Source organism: Pongo abelii, chromosome 17 (assembly GCF_028885655.2).
Source record: "Pongo abelii isolate AG06213 chromosome 17, NHGRI_mPonAbe1-v2.0_pri, whole genome shotgun sequence".
NCBI lineage: Eukaryota > Metazoa > Chordata > Mammalia > Primates > Hominidae > Pongo > Pongo abelii.
In genome coordinates, this window is record NC_072002.2 from 70,943,954 (window position 1) to 70,967,378 (window position 23,425).

General features: G+C 39.2%; 1 long non-coding RNA gene across 7 annotated transcripts in view; it reads right to left on the reverse strand.

The window, feature by feature from the left end:
• LOC129051599 (uncharacterized) overlaps positions 1 to 23,425 on the reverse strand; it is a 54,083-nt gene that overhangs the window by 9,258 nt on the left and 21,400 nt on the right. For 6 of the 7 annotated variants that reach the window (XR_008515959.2, XR_010137590.1, XR_010137591.1 and 3 more), the window contains one exon: positions 13,605 to 13,688. The exons of the other annotated variant lie outside the window; for it this stretch is intronic. This is a non-coding gene — a long non-coding RNA (uncharacterized LOC129051599). The remainder of the gene's footprint in view (positions 1 to 13,604; positions 13,689 to 23,425) is intronic. 7 annotated transcript variants of the gene reach the window in all.

The following is a 23,425-nucleotide window of genomic DNA, read 5'->3' on the forward strand; positions in this document are numbered from 1 at the left end:
TATTCTGTCTACTACAGCTATTCATGCAATTCTCCCTGCATGCTTTCTACCTATCTCCCAAACTGTCCTTTTCTGACATCAAGCTGAGCTCCTTTTTGATCCTCAAGGTGAATGTTTTTTTCCATCTCTATGCCTTTCCTAATTCACTTCTTCCTTCCAACTAAGTCCTTTTCCTTTTCTTCAAAGCCTGTCCACACGTTTAGGTCCAGCTCAAGTTTAACCTCCTACATGGAGCTTTTCCCCTTGCAGAGTGCTCATCTTGTTTTTGTTTCTGTTTTTCCCTTCTTTTCTTATGTTCCATTAGAATTCCATTACACTAACCCACATGAAATTGCCAATACTTTCTTTAACTTATGAAAAGAGAAATTGCATATGATTTAACCTAATACTTAATTGTCCACTATTTATCATTTAGTTGTTCCTGAATTAATTTATTTCTATCCATATTTGTTTTGTCTTTCTATTTGAATTGCAATCTCTTTTAAACCAGAACTATGTCTCATGCTTTTTTGATTTACCTTCTACCTTCCAATTCTCACTTGTTCAAAAGATAGTTGTTCATTCAATGTTGATGTAGCTGAGCAATGTTTTACCTGCTATGGTTACTTTGTTGAAAGCCACAGAATAACAATCTGGCCCAATTTAAGGGAAAGAATTAACTTCTTAGAAAGATAGTGAACTTAAAACTCCCACAATTAAAGTAGCCATCAAGCAACCGAACATAGAGAGCTAAAATCGCTTCTGAGATACGTATAATATTGACTATGAGTGAGTTAGTTTCAGTAGATTTGGTCCTGTGACAAAATTCTAGAATAGAGATTAACCTGGCTTAGGCCATGTCATGTCCCTACTTTGTGAATGGAAGATGTAGCTAGCAGGACACTGTGATTGACAAGTCCATTAGAAGGACCACATAAAACGTAGGGATAGTAATTTCTCAAAAGACAGCTAGAATGCTCATACCAAAGAAAAGATGTAGAAATATTGGGTAGACAAAAAGACCAATGCACATGAATGAAATCTAAAATGAAATTTCTATGCTAAGTGGTATTGTCAATACAAATCCAATAAACGCAATAGAAAAAAGGGTAAAACAAAACATGAGTAAGGATAGCTTTTAATTTGCTATAGACTACATCAAAACACTGAATTGTAAAGAATTCTTCCTTATGTAGTAGCAACACCAACAGCTAATATTTATGGAGCATATATTATAACTCAGGCACTGTGCTAAAATGGTGAATGCATTTTCTCATTGAATCCTTGTTGTAACAAGTCCCTGGGTTGAGTTCTGTTCTGTTACTCTTCTCATTTAATGATAAAGGAAGTGAAGCATAGAGAAATTATGCAAGTTACCCATATTTTGTATCTACTAACTGCAAAGGAGAAGCAGTAATGAGGTGAGGCAGAAGAGGTACAAAGGGAGAGATACACCTATATTATTTGGACATCAGTGACACTTGAGACAACCAGGATTAAGGGAGAGGTTTCAATTGATGATGGATGTAACTAGGCACTGTGTCAGCCTGTGCTGGAGGCCAGAAAGGAGCAGAGGAAAGAATGTCTACTGTCCAGTTGAGAAGGCTGACACTTGGACAAATAATTCCAATTCAATGTAAGAAACCCTACACTAGAATTCCCTATAATGGTTCAGAAAGAACTCAGAGCGACCCATGACTCAGGGGACAACAGAAAGAAGAAGACTGGGGGAGTTTCTCCGAGCGGAGGTAGATCTTGAAGAATACACATAAAAAGGTCACGTTCAAGAAAGCAATCCTCAGGAAATGCATCAAGATGAATGAAAATCCAGAATATTTAGGGAGCTACCAGCAGTGAAGGATGATTTAAGTTATGCAAGTCATGATGAGAATTTGGGAATGACAGTGATGGGGGACAAGACTGAAAACATAGGTTAGAGCCAGTTTTTAAAGAGCTTTGAGTGCCATACAAGACATCTGCTTTTTAAACTGCAAGGAATGGAGAAGCCCTGGACGTGTTTAAAGCCTGTGTGTTAATGATAAGATCAGATTTGCTTGGGAGAGGAGAGGCAATTGAAAGCTGAATTGGAGTTGGGGAGGACTTGTGTGTTTCTGATTTAGGTAACTGGGCAAATAAAATGTCATTGAATTCAGGACAGGATTCTTGAAGGAGGAAAAAATTTGAGGGAAATGAAATGGGTTTGCTTTGGGAACTTCCTCATGGCAGTGTCCAGCAAATGCATGAAAATGTAAGACAGAACCCAGGAGGCATCAACATTGTAGAACAGGAACTCATAATGATTAGAAGATTAGAGAGAGAATAGTGGATGAGCTAAGCCAGAGAGTATGTAAAATAAGAAGAGGGATAAGAAGAGGGATAAGAACAGGAACTCTGGAGGCACCAACATTTAAAGGGAGGAGGAGGAGGAAGATAAACCAGGCAAGAAGACTCAGAAAGAATCAAAGGGTTAAGAGAAATACAAAGGAGCAGTTGTAATAAATCAGGAGAGAAGAAAGTGTCAAGAATGCAAGTTGTGACACAGCCTTCAAGTAAGAGGAGAACTCAATATTTCCCTTAGGATTTGGCTATTGAAAGGTTATTGATGATCCCACTGGTTAAACTGGGTATGGCATGGTGGAGCCAAAGTCAGATTGCAGAGAGTTGAGTGTAAAAGGCAGTGGAAACCTAGGGTCATGAGGGTGTTTTAATGTGAATAAAGAAGAGACATAGGTGGTGGTGGGTTGATAAGGAGTCAGATTTTTAGTATGCAAGAGGGAAAGAAAGAAGTGGAGAAAAGAGGTTGGAATATGAATGAAGAGAGAAGTTGCTGTCCCAGTGGGAAGGGACAGATAAAGGCCCAGGTGGAATTCTGGAAGAGGTGTTGCAGCTCTTTCCTTGAGACAGAAATATTCATTTAGCTTCCCCATCATCCTTTCTTCTTCTCTCTTTTTCTTAACTTCTGTAGCCTTTTAAAATTCAATCCTAATATGGGGATTGGAACTGAAATTGGTATACAAAGCACCTGGCACTGTACTGGTTACATAATAGAAGCTTAAAAAAAATGTTATATCCCTCTCTCCTTTATTTTCCCCTCTTTGGGTTGGACCTTTCCCGTTTCCATTCTCCCTTTGCTCATGAAGGGGATGAATCTTCCCAGAACTCAGCTGCTGAGACTGACATATCGAATAGCTGTGGCACACTGATTGGAAGAAAGGCTTAAGAAATCTTTGGCTATGGCTCCTAAATTTCACCTGTGACAATGAACTCCTATGGAAAACATCTTCTTCGTGGGGTACACAGAGTTAGCCTGACCACCAGATATTTTCCTTCTCTCTTCTGCCATCCCATTGTTTCAGGTCAGAAGTGAACAGACAGTGGGTGAGACATGAAGCTCTAGCCAGAAAGGGCTAATGGAAGTACAGGCCAGCCTCTGATGAAATAAATGAGGACTGTAATTCTGAGTGGGTCTGTTCCATTTGCCTTTCTCCAATCCCGGGTGATGGCCACAGTGGCAGAACCTAGGAAGCCAAGAAGAAACCAGAGAACGGAGACACATGGCAGCAATGGCAAGTCATCAGACCCAGGATTTCCCAAAGAACACTGGTCCAGGAAGATGCTCTGTGAAAAAGTGTTCCCCAGTCAGAGAAATTTGTGAAACACTTTGCATAATACTTAAAATAATGTATGGCACATCAAAGGTAATATGCAATAAGGGAATTCATTTTTTAAAACCAAGCATATGCACAACTTATTTAACTATGGATTCAATTTTTAGATTCATATTTTTTGACCCACATTTTTGGAGCCACATCCATAGAAGAGATCTGACCATGCTCAGGGTTATCAGTAAAAAATTTTAAAAAATTCAGATTGATTTTGGAATTGGTTTCCCATCATAGTTCAAGTAGATACCGTCCCAAACAATCTGAAGTCAAGAAATTAGCAAATGGGCTTGTTGTTTGTGAATTTGAATGAATTGAATTCCTATAGCATTGAAGAAAGATATATTTTAAAGCCTATTTTTGGAAAATACTCTTAGTTGGGTATTCCATTTGATTTGGTACACAGTAGTCATAAATTGCCATCTTTTTCTGCTGTACTTTATCCTAAATATATTCCATGGTATGTTTTCATAATTAATATGCAAATAGATGTATAGTTTATAATTAATTTCAACTGGGCACAGTGAAAAATTTGAAAACCTCAGCATGGAGGCATCTTTTTTGGTAGAAATTCAATGAAATCCCCAAATGTCTTTGGTTTTGCAATCCATAATTTGCAGATTATTAATACAATAAATCCTTGTTGTCTGTGAGAGTTGGCATCGTACCCATGAACTCCTGTGTAGAAAGCCTACAAACTAAAAATCCAAATGGAAAGAAAAAAGCACGTGGTTTCTGTGTATGCTCATTACCTGCTTCTGAAACCATAATATCTCGGCCTTTTATAGATCTTATAACAGTCTCCACAGGAAGCAGCTGCAGTCATTAGCCATAGGACAGACTAAACACACAATCTGCATGGAAGGAGGCCTGGATCAGCTTGGTCTTTCAGATCTCTAATCTCAGGCACAGGAAAGCACCATCAGCAGCACCCTTTGTGTGTATATATATATGTATATATATATATAAAAAAAAATATATAAAGGTAACATATTTTATCATTTAAAGGGATTTGAGAAATCAAAGAGGCCCAACTCTTTTTCTACCTTCTTTGGTTTGAGGCTAAAATTGCTTAAGGGGCTTGCCCAAGATCACATATCTAGTAAGAGACAGAGAGAGGATTCAAAGCCAGTTCTGGCTTCTGTGTCTCCATTCTTTCCATTCCCCTCCAGTGGCTCTTTTGGGAAGCTGAGGGAGGAACAGCGGCAGAATTGGGTGGCACCTGCCCATGCCCATCATGCACTGAGCATCTTCAGGTCTGGCCATGGACCCCTTAATTCCTAATTCAGAATTCTTCCCATCACTCTTTGCTGAGAAAAGCACTAAAATGGAGATATTTGTTCCAAAATCCCAAATTTTAATTCCATAGAGCAAAGTGTCTTCATTTTTAAATCACTCAACTCATCATAAATTCAGCTGGATTAGTTAGAGTTAAAGAATTGACAACACCAAACATTTTGTAGCAGAAGTCACTGCTGCTTAAGGAGTTAGGGTTCACCTTTTCCAGAGCTCTTCAATGCCAACCCAGAACCAATATCCCAGCGTCGCTGGAGGGAATGATGGCGCCCTGCATTTCAGAGAAGATTTAAAACCGAGATCCTAACTGCTCATCATCATTAAAAATCTCCAGGCAGTTTTCATAAGAGCAAGGGGGTGGTTGCCTGAGGTTTTGGCTGACAGTCAACCCAACTAATTACATTCTGTCTACTGTGTCCTCCCGCAGTTTCAATTGGATATGTTATTTTTTTTATTTCCTGTCCTAATCTGAATGTAGGGTTGCTATGTGTTCTTAAGCAGATGCTGCTGTTCTTGCTGGTAGAAGAGGCTTTTCAGATTTGTTTTTTTCCTCACAGAAAGTTTTTGAGACTTTAACTAAAATAATTCTTCTAAATTTTCCTAAGATCCTGGCACCAAATACATTCTAAATGCAATGTGTGCAGGTAAGAATCTATTTATATTGTTATTTTCTATCATCAAGTATTGACAGGAGCAGATATGCTTAACCCTGAGGTGATAATGTCCTACTTATAGACAGTCAGGTCACAGCAGTGCCCCTGAGCATTCTCATCTCCTCTTCTTACTGATTACACGTTCTCTTGTTGCTCCTATTACTGGTGGATTTCATGAACAACTCACACATTTTGAGGCATAGTTGCAATGAGAAAGTCTTAAGTTAGTGTTCTATCTATCTATCTATCTATCTATCTATCTATCTATCATCCATCTACCTATCTATCTCTCTATCTATCTATGGCGCTGGAAGTCTAAAGAAGAAGGAGAAAAATTGTTAATATCATGATATTTTCTGGTCAAATTCCTCTGTGAATTTCATCAGATGTGGCCATCAATAGTGCAAGATAGAATTCTTTGGTGGAAAGTCAGGAATCTAGAGGCATGAATTTCATTTCCGCCCTCCCACCCACCTTGACTTCAGCTCTGTGACCTTCAATACGAGCTCTCACCTTCCTGAGACACACAGTGAGGAGAGTAAAGAGGATCTCTAAGACTCTTGGAATCTGTAATTTTATATACCTTCGCCCGTGTTTGAGAGAGAGACGATATGGGTTTGCACATAAAACATTCAAAACAAAGTTTAATGATGGGCTTTCTTTTTTTGCTAAAAAAATTATCAAAAATTGTCAGATTTTTTAGTCGATCAGATTAGAAAACAGTGATAATGTTTTGAAAGGCTTGTACTATATACCAGGCATGGATCTGGGCCTTTTATTTCTGTTAACACATCTGATCCTCTCTATAACCCTTGTTTGTATTCTCATTAGTCTCACATTAAAGATGAAGGAACAGAGACATAACAGTGGTGATTACCCCAATGTAAGAAGTGAGAAAGCCAGGATTCACAACCCAGCAGTCCAATTCAAGAGTCCACACTCTTCACAGTTCTGCAGCACTGCCTCTGTTGGGGACAGGCACTTTATAAATTTCATCGCGCTTCACACATTCATTCATCGTCACAGAAGTAAAAAATGTGGTTCCTCCCCACCTTCATCCTCAAAGATTTAAAAGAGAGAAAAATAAAATGTCTTCTGAAAGTTAAATTCTAAATCTACACTTCAAGAAACAAAGCAAAGATATTCAGAGTAATTAAAAAAAAATAGGAGATGTCCAAATTTGCTCTTTTCAGTCCAGCATGGACCTGATATTTTTAATCACTCTCCTACTTTTCAGCAGGACATTGGTCAAGACTTGAGTCTCCTTTGCCTTAGGGTACACCCACATTCGCTCTGCTTCCTGGGTGGGATGCCAGGAGAAAATTAACTATCTAAAGGCTAACTTATCTTAAGAAAAAAAATGCATCAGTCAGAAGAGGTTTTGTTGACTTTCAGAAACATTGAAGGTGGGTCCTTGAGTCAAATGTTACCACAATCCAAGCCAAAGGGAAGGATCGTAAAGGGCAGAATTCCACTTGGTTGTTATGAGTGGCATGTGTGTCCCTGTCAAGGGAATGCATGTCTTGGGCTTTTTGGCTGGAAAGCAGTCCATCTTTAGACCATATATCTATTTCCCTTCACACTTTCTTCAAGTCTATTAAATTCCCTTCGATGACTACCTAGCCTGTTACAGCAATGCCGATGGGGGATAAGATGCTGCCCTGCCGACTGCTCCACTTCTCCTTGCAAACAAGTTATAGGCATATAGGGAGCTGCAGACATGTGAGTCTGTCTCTGACATGAGTGTGATTGCAAAGCTCAAATCCTGAGCCCCAACACTGAGGGCCACACCTGACCCCATAGTAGGTCCATTATGCAAATGCCCCTCTCAAAAGTTTCTTTGGTTTCTCTTGATGCTACACCTCTGTCTTTTGGAAATTCACACATATGCCTTTAAACCCCCTCGTCAATGTTATGAAGTTTTCTAGGACTCCAGTAGAAAGTTACCACAGGTGTGTTTCTCAATCATAGCTTTACACCCTCAGTACAATGAGCTGCAGTTTTCAGTAGGGATGAGCATAGTCATGCACGTTTATTCCCATGGGTGCATCTTGGTGTTTAGATTCACGTGTATGCCCCTATTTGCATGACAAAAGAAGTATAAAATATGAAATTGCAGCAAAATTCAGAGTGCGGAATTTCTATTTATCAGAATGTGATAAATGTCAGGATAATAAGCCTCTCGAGGGAACAAACAGTTTCCTTGAGCATTGCTGCGAGGGCTATTATGAACAGACACTGCCAGGCCATGTGTGAGGCACAGAGCAAAATCCCCCCACCTCTTCTTAGGCTGAGCATCACTAGTGATTTAAAATTCAGAACATCATGACACCAGTGACAAAGGGATCGCTAGAAAGAAGTCCTCAGTGCATTTGAGATATTTCCAGTTCATTGTAAAGAAGAAAATGAATAGATGGCAATTAAAACCAAACTTTATATATCCCAGCTATTGTGTGAAGTATGTACGGAATTGTGATCAGAGAAAAGACAAAAATAACCCCAGCTTGAATTATGTTACGTATTTTAAGAAAAGGATGTGTTTTGAAGTAATTGACATTTCAAAGCTTAGCAGGAATAATTAGTCTTGATGTCACCTTTATTTAAATCAATTTTAGTACAAATCAGAAATTAAAATGTTAACCAACTAGCTTGATTGTCTGTTTTGAGTTAAGCAATAAGTATTTAAGTGAAGTCTGAGGATTGAGCACTGTGCTGGTGGGTGAGTGGGTGGTGTATAAAGGTGGTCCCTGCCTGTGAATTCTTAGAGTCTAGTAAAATAGATAAAGTTTACACACAAGAAAGTGCTAGAATAAGCAACTTCTACATCCAATATCAGGTTATATCAGTGATTCTCAGTCAGGGGCCATCATGACTTCCAGGGGACATTTGGCAAAATCTGGAGACATTTTTGGGTGTTTCAGCTGAGGGTGTGCTGTTGACATCTAGTGGGTAGAGGCCAGGCTTGCTGCTAAACATCCTACAATGCACATGACAGAATTATCCACATCCACTTAACTGGCATCAAATGGCAGTTGGGCTGGGGCCACATGCACATACCCTGCACTACTCCAGCATTGATTTGTACTAGAGAAACAGAGCAAAACATATGTCAGCTATGGTTGGTTGGTAAAGTCCCCGAAGAGTTGGGGCTTGAAGCTGGGAAGACCAAAACTGTCCATGTTTGTGGGGCCAGAAAGCCCCCTTGTTTGACCACCAGAATTCCCAGCTGCTGCCGGACTCATGGCACTCAGCCTTCGGCTGAGCCTCCTCTTCGTGTTTCGTACTGCCGGGTACATATCAAGGCTTGATTAACATTTAATTAAGCATTTATTATGTGCCAGGCCTGTATAACCACTTTACACGTTTTAAATCATTTAGTACTTCTAACAATTTTTAAAGCAGATTCTATTGTTATCCCCATTTTAAAGATGAGACAACTGTGGCCCAAGAGACTAAGCAGGTTTTTCTTGTATCATACAACTGGTAGATGCAGAGTTGTTTAAATGCGGGTAGTTTAACCTCAACAACTATGCTATACCGTTTCTCTGTCATATGACTTTTTACCTCTACTAGCAGTAGTGATCCAATTTCTTTCAGATTCCTTTCATAATAAAATGTTCATCCACAGAAACTCATACTCAGAAGTATGCAGACAAGCAGCACATGCACCCGGAAAATCCTGAGAGTAGATGTGTACACCCTCCTGTCTTCTGGCTCCAGGAATCTCCCTTGTAATCTCAAGGAAAACTGTTGGCTGGAGGGAAGGCTCTTCTCTCTTCATACCTGAGCTAAATTCTTGATAGGAAGAACTGGACTATTATATTTGAAATCATAGAGCTTGAAATATAGTTGATAGAGCAAATTTCAGATTGTTGAAATAAATTACATACTACTCTACAGTGGAGTTATTTTTAAGCAGTTATATGTGGAATGTGTCCACATCACATTGTTCATTAAAAACCAAAACCATTGTACACCAGTGCATATAATATAATCTTATTTTTGTTAGGGTAAAATTATGCTATTATATGTATAAAAATAAGTCAAGAAGAATCCATGCCAATCTGTCAACTGCAATGGTAGAATTGCAACCTTAGGAGGTGAATTAAAAGAAATTAAAGAACATAAAAAGCAAAAACCTTCTTTCCCAAGTCCCAAAGGAAAGTTGACTGAGATACCATAATCTAAGGGTAGAGATCATTTCCTTGGAGAGCATGCTCAAAGCCAGTCCAGGGCGGAACTGGGGAGTGCAGAAAAATGTGTCTCCATGGAGCTCAGCTTTCACTTCATTGCCTGTTTCGCTACTGACAATACTTCCTCCACCCAGCACCAAACCCTTCCCATCACACTGCAGCAATAAGAAAAAGGGCATAGCAATTCCATCCTCTCTTACATCTATCTCAAAGAAACTAGTATCATTCTTTTTTACCTTGTGGTATATTTGAATTAATGAAGCTTCCTTTTCCAAGAATGTTTTCAGGTTTAAACTCTATATCTCATTGTAGCATGAAGGAATTGCAAAGATAGCAAGTAGATAAAAGACGTACTTCACAGGAGCATCCAACCTCCTATAGGTAATGATTTTCCTATATTATCCTTTTTATTCAGGTAGATTCAATTAAAATCACACACATTTATTTTCTTTATATACCTAACACCAAACAGTATTCAGGATACCAAAGGGAATATAGAGATATGAAACTCTAGGTTCTGCCATTAAGCAGTTTTTTGTTTGTTTGTTTGTTTGTTTTTGAGATGGAGTCTCACTCTGTCACCCAGGCTGGAATGCAGTGGTGCAATCTTAGCTCACTGCAACCTCTACCTCCCAGGTTCCAGTGAATCTCCTGCCTCAGACTCCCAAGTAGCTGGGATTACAGGCACATGCCACAACGCCCTGCTAATTTTTGTATTTTTAGTAGAGATGGGGTTTCACCATGTTGGACAGGCTGGTCTCGAACTCCTGACCTCAGGTGATCTGCCTGCCTTGGCCTCCCAAAGTGCTGGGATTACAAGCATGAGCCACTGTGCCTGGCCTCATTAAGCAGTTTTCAAAAGTTAGTTGCAGAATAAGCAAATGCATAAATGAGCTACTGTAGGTGCTATAGTCAAGGGGAGGAAGAGAAGGAGAGAGGTCAGAGGAAGGAGGGTTTATACCTCCTTCAGAGAGTCAATGTTGGCTTCATGATGAAAGAGGTATTGGAGGTGGACTTTGATGGAAGGTAGAATTTTAACAGGTGGGGAGTAGCAGGTAAGGCCAACTTAAACAGTGGCAGCAAGCAGGAAGCCTCTGAAGCAGGACAGCGGGGGGCATATTCTAGAAAAACCCAGAGAGCAGGATGGCTGTGGCACATGGTACTGTACAAGAAGAGTAGGAGATCAGTTTGAGAAGGGTCAGTAGCGTGGTTGTTTACCAGGGTGTCTGAGAAATGCCTACCTAAAACTGAGTACACATATATAATATTTGCTTCAAGCAACAGAGGAGGGAATATTGCGTGAATAACCTGCCTCTATAACAGACATTTATTTTAAGCCATAACTAACTGATAGGAGGGAAGGAAGGAAAATATGAGGAAGGAAACAAAGAAGGAAGGAGGAGGGAAGGAGGGGAGGAGGAGAGAAAGGAAGTAATGGAAATTGTAGATACTGAAATGAAGAAGAAATTAAAAACTAGAGTATTTGAGGGGAGTAACTGGTGGAGGTGTTGAATTTAGTAACCTTAAAGTTTGAAACCCTCAAGAAATTAACATAAAATTCAGACACAGCCTCGTAATACTTTTTGGGCACCAAGAAGTAAATTCAAAAACTCTCCAAAAGGACACACCATCTAACCAGGTACAGACAAATCCCTGCTGAAGAAGAGCTTACAAGTCAAAACTGTAAAAATAAGCAAACAATCCTATATGAGGGTGAGTAAAAAAACACAGGAAACAGTAGGATTAGAACCCCAAGAACATCAGATAACAAGTATTTGATAGACAGTATAAAATAAGTATGTTTAAATGATTAAAGACCAAAAAAGAAAGGAAAAGAAAACCATACAAAAAAGATACTATGGAAGAAAAAAGAAAATGTTGATAAAGAACCAAATGGAAGTTCTAGAATTAAAAATTTTAATCCTTGACATTAAAAATCAAATAAATTAAACAATGGGATCAGATACTGCTAAAGAGAAAATTAATGAACTAGAAGATAGAGCAGAATCTATTTTCTGGACTACCACAACAGAGAGATAAAGAAGTGGAAAATATGATAGAGAGGTTATGAGACTTGGAGGAAAGCATACATCTATGGTGGGTCCTAGAAAGGGACGATAGGGTTATTGGAGGAATAGTAATATTTGAAGAAATAATGGCTGTGAATTCTCTTGTGTGAATGGTAAAGACAAATCATCAGATTCAAATGCACATAGATGATATGTCCTAGATGCCTCTCTTCTGACTCTAGCATGAACCAGAATGAAACATGAGGGTTTATTCTGCAAGTTTGACCACAGTATAAGAAAATGATTCAAATAGGAAGTGATGGTATCTGCAGATGAACTGGCTTCTGCCCTTGAGGATTTCCACTTTGTCAGTTTTGATCCAGCCTCTTCCCTTCTCCATTCCCTGTGCTTGAGCTTTGGTGCTTTGTTTGTTTGTTTTTCCACCATACCTGGCTTTTGGAGATACATGGATTCAAGCCTTCTTTTCATTATGATTAAATTATCATGTCTTTAATTTCAACTGAGACTATATAAGAATTGATAAATGGAAAAAAAATTTTAAACACACCAATACTCCCCATATTACCAAATCACACAATGCAAAAACAATTTTTTAAATTCAAATTTAGGTGAAGGACTGTTTCAATGGACTTGTCTGGCACAGCTTTTGGGTACTCCATCTTCAAATTATTTTATTATTTCCTCCACTTCTAAAGTAGGTTCTAAATATCCTTGTATGACAAATTGTGGAAACAATCCTGGTTTGAAGGTCACAAAATTCAGGGCTTAGCTCTGTCACTGTTCTGACCTTGGGAAATCTCCTGACCTAATAACAAGTGTGTTATGGTTTAATTATGCCACCCAAAAAAGCATGTGTTGAAACTTAATCCCCACTGCAACCAGTGTTGAAAGGTTGGACCTTTAAGAGGTGACTAGGTCATGAGGGGTCTTCCCTCATGAATGGATCAATGCTGTTATCGATAGAGTGTTTTTGTGATAAAAGGGTGAGCTTGACCCCCTTTCCTTTTCTTGCTCTCTTGCTCTCTCACACTCTCTTGCCCTTTTATTTTCCTCCATGAGATGATGCAGCATGAAAGCCCTTGCCAGATGCTGGTGCCATGCTCTTGAACTTCCCAGACTCCACAGCTGTGAGCCAAATAAACATCCATTAATTATAAATTACCCAGGCCGTGGTATTCTGCTACAGATGCACAAAGCAGACTAAAATGAATGGCAACCTGCTCTGAATGCATGCTGTGAATCAGGCACCATGCCAAATGCCTCATATGCATGTTCTCACTTAATCCTCACAAGAGCACCATGAGGTAGGTTCTCTTAGTAACTCCATTTATAGCTGAAGCCATTGAGGTCACCTGCCCATAGCCAAGTGATTAGAAGAAGGAGAGGTCCTCTGACTGCAGAGCCCAGGTCCTTTACCTGCAAACTCTGTTGGAAATCTCAACCACTTTGACCTCCAGCCTCATTGGCCACCAGTCTTTTGTTTTCTCCTATCTCAAATGAGGCCACTATTACATTAACATTCTATAATGAGTTTGTGTGTGTGTGCCTGTGAGTGCGTGTGAAATTTAAGTTCCAGTGAAGACAATAAGGAATTTGCATCTGCTTCTAGGGAAAATAAACAAAGATACTATTCTACCATACTTGGAGATAATGGCTGATCATTTATACATACACATGGTTTTCAAAATTAGAAAATAAAAGCTGTTATTGTGCAGATTTTATTATTTCTACAAATTACCAAAATATTAGTATCTATTAAAAAAGTCAATCAGCTTAGTAAATAAGCCTTACCAATCCAATCAGTTTGAAATTCTGCATTAGAAAATTAAGATGTTAGCCCACAAAGAGCTTCCAACTCAGGGATATTGGGCCTCCCTGCAAAGAAAGAATGTTAAAAACATGTGCATAGCAGTTTGCAATCTGAATCTTCTACATAGCAAGGTTTTTAAATCACTTGCCAACTCCCCCAAAAACACCCCATAGCCTTCTCATTTACTTCTTTTTGTTTACTTCTTTCTCTTTCTTATTCTTGATGCCTGCCTAAACCCTACTTGTTTGATTTTTGGGATGTAAGACACAGTTTTTATTCTCCTTCTCCTAAGTCTTTCCCTCAGTTGACCAACCCAGTCTATGGGATATGTAAGCTTCCTCTTCCAAAGTCTTTGGACTCTATGCAGTGGTTTCCTTTCACTGAGCACTCATCCTTTACTGCCTGTTTTGTTAATTGAGAGTCATATGAATGTAGGAATCAACTCTTTGTATTTGCCACTGTTTTAAACTTATCTTCTTGCATATAGCGTCAATCATCTATGAATATGAGTGATATCTACATGTGCATAAATATAGGACAAATATAGTTGCATGCTCCATATAATTATGTGTACATTTTCTTAGTATTTGTTTGAGTTCAAGAAACAGAAATCTACTCTACTTAATTTAAGACCAGACAGATTTGTTATAACAATACAGGGATATCACAAAGAACCTCAGTGCAGGAAGTACAGCCAGTCCTCTGAAGACTGAACTGGGGCGGGGAAAATCATCAGGAGCTAAGCAGCTACTTTCTCAGTCTCTTTTTTCTCTCTGGGGCCACATGATCTACCATCTGCTCCATTCTCTTGCTTTTCTCAGCAGACAGTCTCTCTCTGCACCAAGTTTTCATGGGCCAGGGAGCACCATGACCTCTAGTCTCTTGTCTCATAGTTCATATTCTTAAGAGAAAGAATCCGAATGGCCCAGGTCATGGGTCAGGTTTGCAGCCCTGGTCCCCCATCAACTGTGGCCAAAGAGGAGTAAAATCTCATGGCAAGACAAGGCAGGAGAGGCCCAGACCTTCAGCAGTGGCAAGGAGTTGGTAGGGGTGCTGTTCTAAAGACAGGAATGTATATATACATATTGCTTTCTTTTAAAAACAATGCTGATCATATACAGTGTGTGTGTGTGTGTGTGTGTGTAAAATGAACAAGCGAGCTAGTTAATACTTAAAAATTTTGCTTGTAAGTTTTATGCTAAAGAAAAATGAGAAATGAGTTTTTTTTTCTAATGGGAAAATAAAAGAGATTAAGTCGTTGGAGGCTTGTAAGGACAGAGAGATGAAAATAGGATATAAAATTCAATAGAAAAGCACTCTTTTTGAAAATGTTATTTAAGAAAGAAAATTCTGACATCTACATGCAGGGTGGGAAGGCTCTGGAAACAACAGTCGGCAGGCAGCCCATTTGGAGTTTAAATTTTATAATCTTCTGTTCATAATATAGAACCAGACCACAAAGGTTTAAAGAGTGTAGGCTAAGTGTCCCTCACTCAGCAGACAGCATCTCGTTGTAGATATTTAAAGATTAAAAGCAGAGGCAGTTAGTCAACTGTGTAATATTTACTGATTTGAGCAGCTCTACCATACAGACATCTTACACATAAATTTAACTCTTATTATTGTGCTGCCCTTTTCCAAGAAAGGGTAAAGTAGATTTGTAGGAGCACTTAACACATGTAAATCCCCCACTCTTTAAACCAAAGCGCCTTGTATTAAAGAGCTACATAAATTTTACAAGTATTCTGTCCTTTCGAGATCATAGATCTATTCTTTCCTGTACCACAATTAAAGCGATGCCTCTTTGTAAGCCAGTTCCATGAACCCTGATGGAAGATATCTCACAAAAGACACCGCTTTTGCTAAGTGCATAATTGCACTGAGGATATAAGGATGTGCAGAGGTTCCAGGCTGGGGCATTCTCAAGGCTCTATCAGCAAAGAGCTCACTGTTTCATTGTCCACTGCAGCCTTCTTTGAACTTTATTTACTCATTTAATGTGCTTCAAAAAAAAAAAAAAAAGACTAGCTTTAAAAAATGATTTAAAGCATGACTTCCTTCACACAGCTAATAGTCCATGAAACAGCTTAGTACTTATAAAAGAATGCTCAAATTGATAGCGATAGAATCTGAAATGCTATATTTTTCCACTGATAAGGTACAACCTAGCCAGAGATCATGTGATTTTTATCTATCTCATCAACAGTATGTTTTCCCAAACTTTGTTCCAAAGGAAGCAAAAGTTGTATTTTAAATTGAAAGTGGTCAGTGCCAAATGATTTGATGGATCAGCTGGAATGATTAAAAATGTATTTTGTGAAAGAGGTTAATAACAATTATTTTGACCAAATTCTTGGAAAATCATATAGTGACTGCATACATTTCTACCGGAAAAATAGCAAGTAAGAGATTTAACAGTTTTATCTAATCAGGCTTAGATAGTATTTATGAGAAAAGTTGTTTTCGGTTTGGCAAAGTCAGGTTTGAAATTCAACTGTTTCTAGACTCAATGATTTCAACTTGTGCTATGTGATATCTATGTCTCCCAAGAGATTAAATATAAAATCATGAGCTTTGAAATATGTTTCCTAAATAATATTCCATAACAGAATTTTTGTTGAGTACACAGTGTTTCATCATATGGTTCTTTGTCTTAATTTATTATTATTATTTATTTAGCTCATCACTGATTGTTAGACATTTTTATATTTGCTAATCTTTCCCTTATTATAAATAATTCTGTAGTGGATATCCTCGTAGATAAGTAATGTCCTTTAAACTTGTGCCTCTGGCTCCACTCTCCCTCGGCTCCAGTCAATCTATTCCACACCCCTGACTTATTAATCATGAAGATTATTCTTCTGGAAACAACATTTTGTTGAAAACAGGATGGTCAGATATTCTGGCTGTGCCCAGAGCCTCCACAATGTAGTTTTAACCTCCTGTTTCTTCATGATTGCCTGGTGATTCCCCAAGGTTCTGCTACTTAAAGTTTGGCTACAACTACCAGCTGATTTTTACACTACAATCCAAACCACTTTTTCTCAGAGGGAGAGGGATTGGTTGGGAGAAGGGAGTCCACCAGAGTCCTTCCTGGAGATCTTTGGAAGAGAAGACCATGAAAGAAAAACTGTTCTCTCTCCAGAGAGAGAACAGTGAGGATGTAATATGTAAACTTTGGCAACTTAAGCAGCCATGTTTTCTGCCAGGTGAACACTGGAAGAGGAGAAAGTTTGCCTGCAGAGGGAGAAGAATGAGCACAGGTAGAGAGGAGTGTGTGTGTGTGTAGGGGGAGACACAGAGAAAGAAACTTTCTGATAAACATTCTAACAGAGATGAAAAGAAAGAGAAAGAGGAATCAAAGTGGCCCTTCCCTGGATGCATACCAGGAGAGAGGAGCAGCAGGGATGTGGGAGGGGAAATTCAACTCCTAGGAAGTAGTTGAATGAGAAAATTAGATCTGCTCACCTCTTTACTGCTGCCCTGCACACCAAGATCAGAGTTGGACTGAGGAGTGGACCACTCAAACGGGTACATGGTACACTAATGCACAAATGCATTCAAGTGCTCTTAGGAATATCTTACTGACACTGGAAAATCCCCAGGGGTATTCCAATGACACCAGAAATGTCGCAAGATGGAGCAAATTGCATTTCTAATACTCTTCTCAGGGAGACTCTGACATGCGGAGGGAAGGGATTCTTTGGCGAGCTGCTTGGAAGGCAGATGCGTTCCCCTATGAGACATGCTTGAGGTCAACAGATGGTCTTTAAATAACCTTCAAACGAGACTGGGTCATCTTAAAATCAGGGTTCTCATGGAGCTTGGGGCCAAAGCTGAATTTATTTGGGAAGGAAGATCTTTGAGTGCTGCCACCCACTGCCTTTTCTCTGCCCTTCCCTTCATATAACAACCTACTCTTGTTCTTTTCTGAACATATTTAGAGACTATCAATTTGAAGGCATGCAGAATTAAAAGCCTGCCTAGAGCCCCCTTCTTTTATCCTCTGGAGGACACCCACATATCTGGCCTTGAGTGATTGTTTCCTCTTCTATATTTTTTCTTGCACTCTTCTCTTATCTCTGCATGATGCTTTTTTCAAGGACTAGTTTACATTCTATATATGTTAGCCCAGTGGTTCCATCTAAGCCACCACGGACACCAACCTTGAACCCTCTGCAGAAGAGCTAATGAGAACTAGAGAGGCAACAAATCTGTACTCTAGATGTGATTCCTGCAACTGCTAGTTGGCACAAGGGCATCCATGCTATTAGCTGGCAGTGAAAAGCAGGTGTATCTCCTGTGGAGTAAGGTGTCATATGAACAGACAACATCTATGACCACAGGACACTTTAATTCCTCTGGAAGACCCAGACCAGAAAGTTTGCACAAGACATCTACATTGTCACAATTAGCTGCCATTCTTATTATTTAAATCAACTTCTAAATGGCCACTTGAGTTTTGACAAAAATCTGTTCTAGAATTTAGCAAATGCAGAGAATGAAAAGAAATTCTGTCGTAGAGCCCAGTCTCTAAAGGCAGCAGGTGGGAGCCGGTTGAATGGTAGACACCCCCTAACTCTGGGCTGTGCCCATGCTGCCAGCTCCTCAATATTATCATGAAGAGGGTGAAAAGAAGAAAATACATTTGGCAGTTTAAATCAGATAATTATTTTTTAAAAAGGTATGCTGAATATAGCTCCCAGGTTTGATCCATCTGTTTAAACTTAAATAAAAGAGCGTCACTCCTCAACTGACCATGCTACATGATGAATATGTTCTTGAAATGAATGCTTTCAGATGGTTTCCTTTTATGAAACGTGCACAAAGATGTGTACTGTGGTGGTGCAGTTGGCCTTGTAAGACATCTGGCTACAACATGTGCCTCATTAAGTTACACCTGTAAGTGTGGGGTCATTTTTTATGCCAGTAATATTAATAATAAAGGGTTCATTGAATAGGATTATTAATGGTGCCAGGTGGAGGATGTAGTATTACTTACAGCCTGGTAGGGGATTGGCTAATGTCTCCTCCCACCAACGTTTCTGGTTTCATGTTTATAGACAGAGCCCTCCAGATGATGGCTGGCAATGTAGCCATTGAGAAAATGAATTCTCCGTTTCCCATCAGCAAGAGAATGTACAACAGTTGGTAGAGAATTTGAATGAATCTATTTTCTAATTTTGAATGTATAATCTTGTGGAAGAGCAAGTAAGATATTTACCAATTAATTCAAGAAATTAAAAAGTCACTTTCAAAGTTTCACTTTCCCCTAACTTAAATGGAAACTTTTCAGCCCTAGCCATCTCCTATCACTTCTTATTTCAAGAGACATTCATCTCTGCGTTTTCCCTTTGTGGTCACAAACTGCAAATCAAAAGGAAAAAAGCTGAGAAGAAATCTAAAACCTTTCCTTCCTTCTGTGGAATGTTTGCCTTTGCTGTTTTACAATGCAAGACTTGTAACAGAAGGAAATGGAGGCTCAAGGTAGGGCACTTTTTAATGCGCATTATTACAGGTGTTAGCATGTCTGGTAAATTCAAAGTATTGTTTGATTTGGCAACCAGATCCCAAGACTTAGAATACCAACTCATGTTTTAGTTTCAGATTACATGCAACTAGAATAAATTTTTAAATTTAACGAGGCAGTTGTTGAATGTTAATTAAATTGCATTTGAGTAATAAAATCCAATTGATTGCTAAGAGTATGCTAAGGCATAATAGAAAAATTGTCTTTTACATATCTTTAGCCATTCATAAATACACACTCACATATCTATTTGTGCAGAAACAATAAACTAATGAAAACAGTTAAAAATCTATTTGTATCTCACTTTACAGTTTAGAACTGATCTTTTTTACATACATTATATTAACAGCTCTGTGAGGTAGGTGGTGGTGTTATCTTCGTTTTGCTGAGAAGAAAACTGAAGTTCAGAGACTGATATTCTCAAGATACACACTTAGCAAGTGGCCTCTGCAAAACTGAAACCCTCCCTCATTGAATCTAAACTTTTATGTTGTTCCACTCCACCATCTGTTTCCCCTTTCCCAGCCAATTAACTCCCCTCAAGAAAAATCCTAAAATCCAGGAACGACTTCCACTGCCACCTCGTTTTAGTATAAAGACATTTACATAATCTGGATGAATCTCATCGAGTTAATGATGAGTGGAGAAAGACAGCCACGAAGAATACATACGGTACAGTTTCATTTCTGGGAAGTTGAAGTCAGTCAAAACTAACCCAAGGTGACAGAAGTCAGAACAGTGGTTACCTCTGGGGAGAGGGTATTGACTAAGAGCACGAGGGTGCCTTCTGGGGTGTGAGAATATTCTGTATCTTGTTATAAGTGGTGATGACTCACATGTATGCGTGTAAAAGCTTAGCAGAACACAAGATTTGTAAAGTTTGTTGTAACTCTATCATATATCAATAAAAAATTAATTTTAAAAAGAGCTTATTGCATCAAATAGGTACTAAATGTCCCTGAAATGTGTCCCCTTATATTTTTTTATTTTGGGAAAAAGAATCATACCCTATTCTAGATTCCCTAGGCTTTCTCATGCCTCTACTATCTATTCTCATTGTGCCTAGCTATTTCTTCTATCGTTAATCATAGTATTTTATAATTGTCTGAATACATGGCTGTCTGTTTCTCAATGGGCAGAGAGCACTTGTTCCTTGTGTCCATGTTCCCAGCATCTAGCACGATATCCGGCATGAAATACTTAATAAATGCTTCTCGAGAAGTGAAAAAATGGATGAATGGATGGGCCAAATGACTTTTATGTTGTTTTATAACTCAGACCTAGGATAAGGTTTATATTAGGATGTACTGTAAGATCAGGAAATCAGACATCAGATGGCACTTTCCAAAAAGTCCTGGGTCATTGCCTTTCAAAGCTGGCTATAGTTAAACCACCATCACTACACCACCAATCCAGAGATATAAGCTCTAATGAGACCATTTCCACTGTTGGGATCTGATTGCCTCCTTTCTAGACCTTTCTATTACATGGCTTCCCCTGCTTACGCCAAAGAGAAGCCCTCAACTCTAATCTCTTCTGTATTTATTCCTGCCTAGCTCCCAGCCCTTTGTCCAATTCTGTCCTAAATTTCTTTGTAGTGGAAAGTTTGTTCACACCCTGCCCAAAACAAAGAGGAAACCAAACTCCTGCATTCAGCACTCCAGCTTCATTTTTATCAGTCGCTTTCATCAGCCTTTTTTATTTATCTGAGTTCCAAGTTTAGAAGAAGCAAATGTCACCATTATCCTAATTTTGAATAGTAGCCTCTCCTGTTGAAGGTTTCCAATTTCTGTTCTGCTTTTTGTTTGCTTCTTAGGTTTGTGGTTTTCCTTCTATTGAGACTGGCCTTTAACATAACTGTGAAGAAAGCATCTTGTCCCGGGTACATCCTTTCTTTTCCTTTTCTCCAACTGTTTTATTCTTTGAGTTGCAGATTATGTCAAAAGCACGCCAAATGAGGCTACCCAATTCCAGGAGAATACTTGGGTTAGGTGGTGCTCTAGTAAGAGAATAGTTGGACTGTGCATTTTATCTTCTCGGCTCAAGCCTACTCAGTTGACTTGTTTACTATTGTCATCTCTACAACCTGCTCTTCACTTGGAGTGAAAATTCTCTAGATTATGTTTCTTTTGCGGGCCTGGTATGAAGGCTCTGCTGCTGTTTTGGAGCAAATAAACAGCCATCAACAAGTACTAGCATTCACCTGTCTGGTAAATGCTTCTGAAGATGGTGATTCTCCAAGGCCATGCCTCCTAAAACACTGTGCTTTTGTTCTGCTCTGATAGTCTTCATGAAGTTGCTCGGGTTGTGTATATATTCAGCACTTTATAGGGTTTGTACTCTTTGTGCTCTGGGCAGAAATACCAGGCAGTGAAATGCAGAAATCATAAAAATGCCCTGGAGGGTTATAGAAGTGATGGGATTTGGGGACTGAGGATAAACCTATCTGCTCTTCTTTTTCCACTTATACTCTTTAATGACTTATCTGGGCACTACAATGGGGGTAAAGAAGGAGAGAAAAGAGCAAGTAGGAAGTAAATTAGCACAGAAAAGAGAAGGAAGATATAGTTCAAATATAAATGTTACAATTTTGTGTGGTGTTCATTCCAGAGTCTGGTTAGCCCAGAGAGCATATTGGGGTTGCTCCCTCCACTCCATTTAAGCAAAACCCTCAATATTTGTCCCACACATCCTAGCTAGGGCACCCTGTGAAGACTAAAGACTATAGTGTCAAATTATCTAGTGCAGGATTGAGAGTCAGAGGGGATTGTATTCAAGTTCTGGCAACTTCTTCCTGAAAAGATTGAGTCTCCTCTCTAAGCCCCAACTTCCTCATCGTAAAATTAGAATAATAATTTAAAAGTCACCACAAACCTGTTTTTAAGTGTCAGTTGAGATGTTATTTAAGAAAAAGTACTATAAATGGAAAAACATTGCATATATCTTCAAATATTAATTGTGATTATCCTGCCTCTTGCTGGCTGCTTACAGTAATTCAGAAAATTACTGAGAATTTTCCTTTCATTGGTCAGGCCTATGCGAGAATGATTCCAAGCCAGGAAATTATTCTGCCTAGTTAAATGTGGTTGAATGTGTAGGCTGGTGGGGTAGTCAGAGATGGGGGCTTGGGGGTTACAGAAAGTGGTATTAAATGAGGTAGTCTAGTATTTTCTCTACTCTGGGGCTAAGGGGTTTCCTTGCCAGTCATTAGGCATAGATCCATTTTCTAGACACTGGGATATTTAGTAACTCTGTGATTTTTCAAAATTGATGGCAGCTAATTCTTAAAATAACACTTTAATGGGTTAACAGCCAATGAAGGAGAGCTATGTTGATTAAACCTCCCTTACAAACATGTTTGATGATTATGAGAGTAAGGCACTGCATAGATTGCCTTTAAGGTATTGTTAAATTTAAAATGTGTGAAACGTTGTCTGAAAGAGGAACCCAGTGCATTCTCCCTGCTCTGTGCTCCTCCAGCCCTGACTTGAAATGAGACATGGCTTGATTGTTATGGTGGCTGCACAGTCTTTCAGCACATCTTCTACCCTAAATATGGAGGCAGCAGGAACCCCAGAATGTCAAACCAGGAAACCAAATCCAGCTTGAAGCCATTCTGTTATCAAAGTGATGCTTCCTTGCTCAAAAGAATGCCTCCAGGCCAGCAACACAGATCTTAAGCAGAGGTGAAACCACATCCTCCCAATTTCTGCTCGTCCGGTGGGATCAGTGCACAGCCGAATAGGGTGAGTATGAGAGGATAAAGATGGCACAAAGAAAAGAGAGTAGGGTCTGGTAGGTGCTCCAGGATAAGCACTAGAGGAGACTCTATGACTGGAGGGGCCTGATGAGCCTGCCTCGACTTGCTTCTTCCCTTTGGAAAGTACAGCAAAGAGGAACAGGGAAGAGAAAGGTTAAAAAATCCATTTGTGGATGGATTTTTAAAAAATATTGGGGAGTGAGTCAAAGATGATCTTAGGAACAGAGATTACTTCCTTCTTTTAGCTACATTTTCTAAAAGTCAGGGGGCGGAAGAAAAGGGAAGGAACATTTATTATGTGCCAACTTGGTGCCAGACATTCTGCTTGCACTTTTAACTTTACCTAATTTAAACTTCCTAGGAATCATAGTAGGTTTTTTAATCCCCCTGTTTCCATATGAAGAAACCAAGGTCCATGGAGTTTCAGTTACCTAAAGTCACACGTGCTGCAGCCAGGTCCTACCAGATGTGCCTGCCTGCAAGGCACTCTACCATATTGCCCCTCCGTGCTT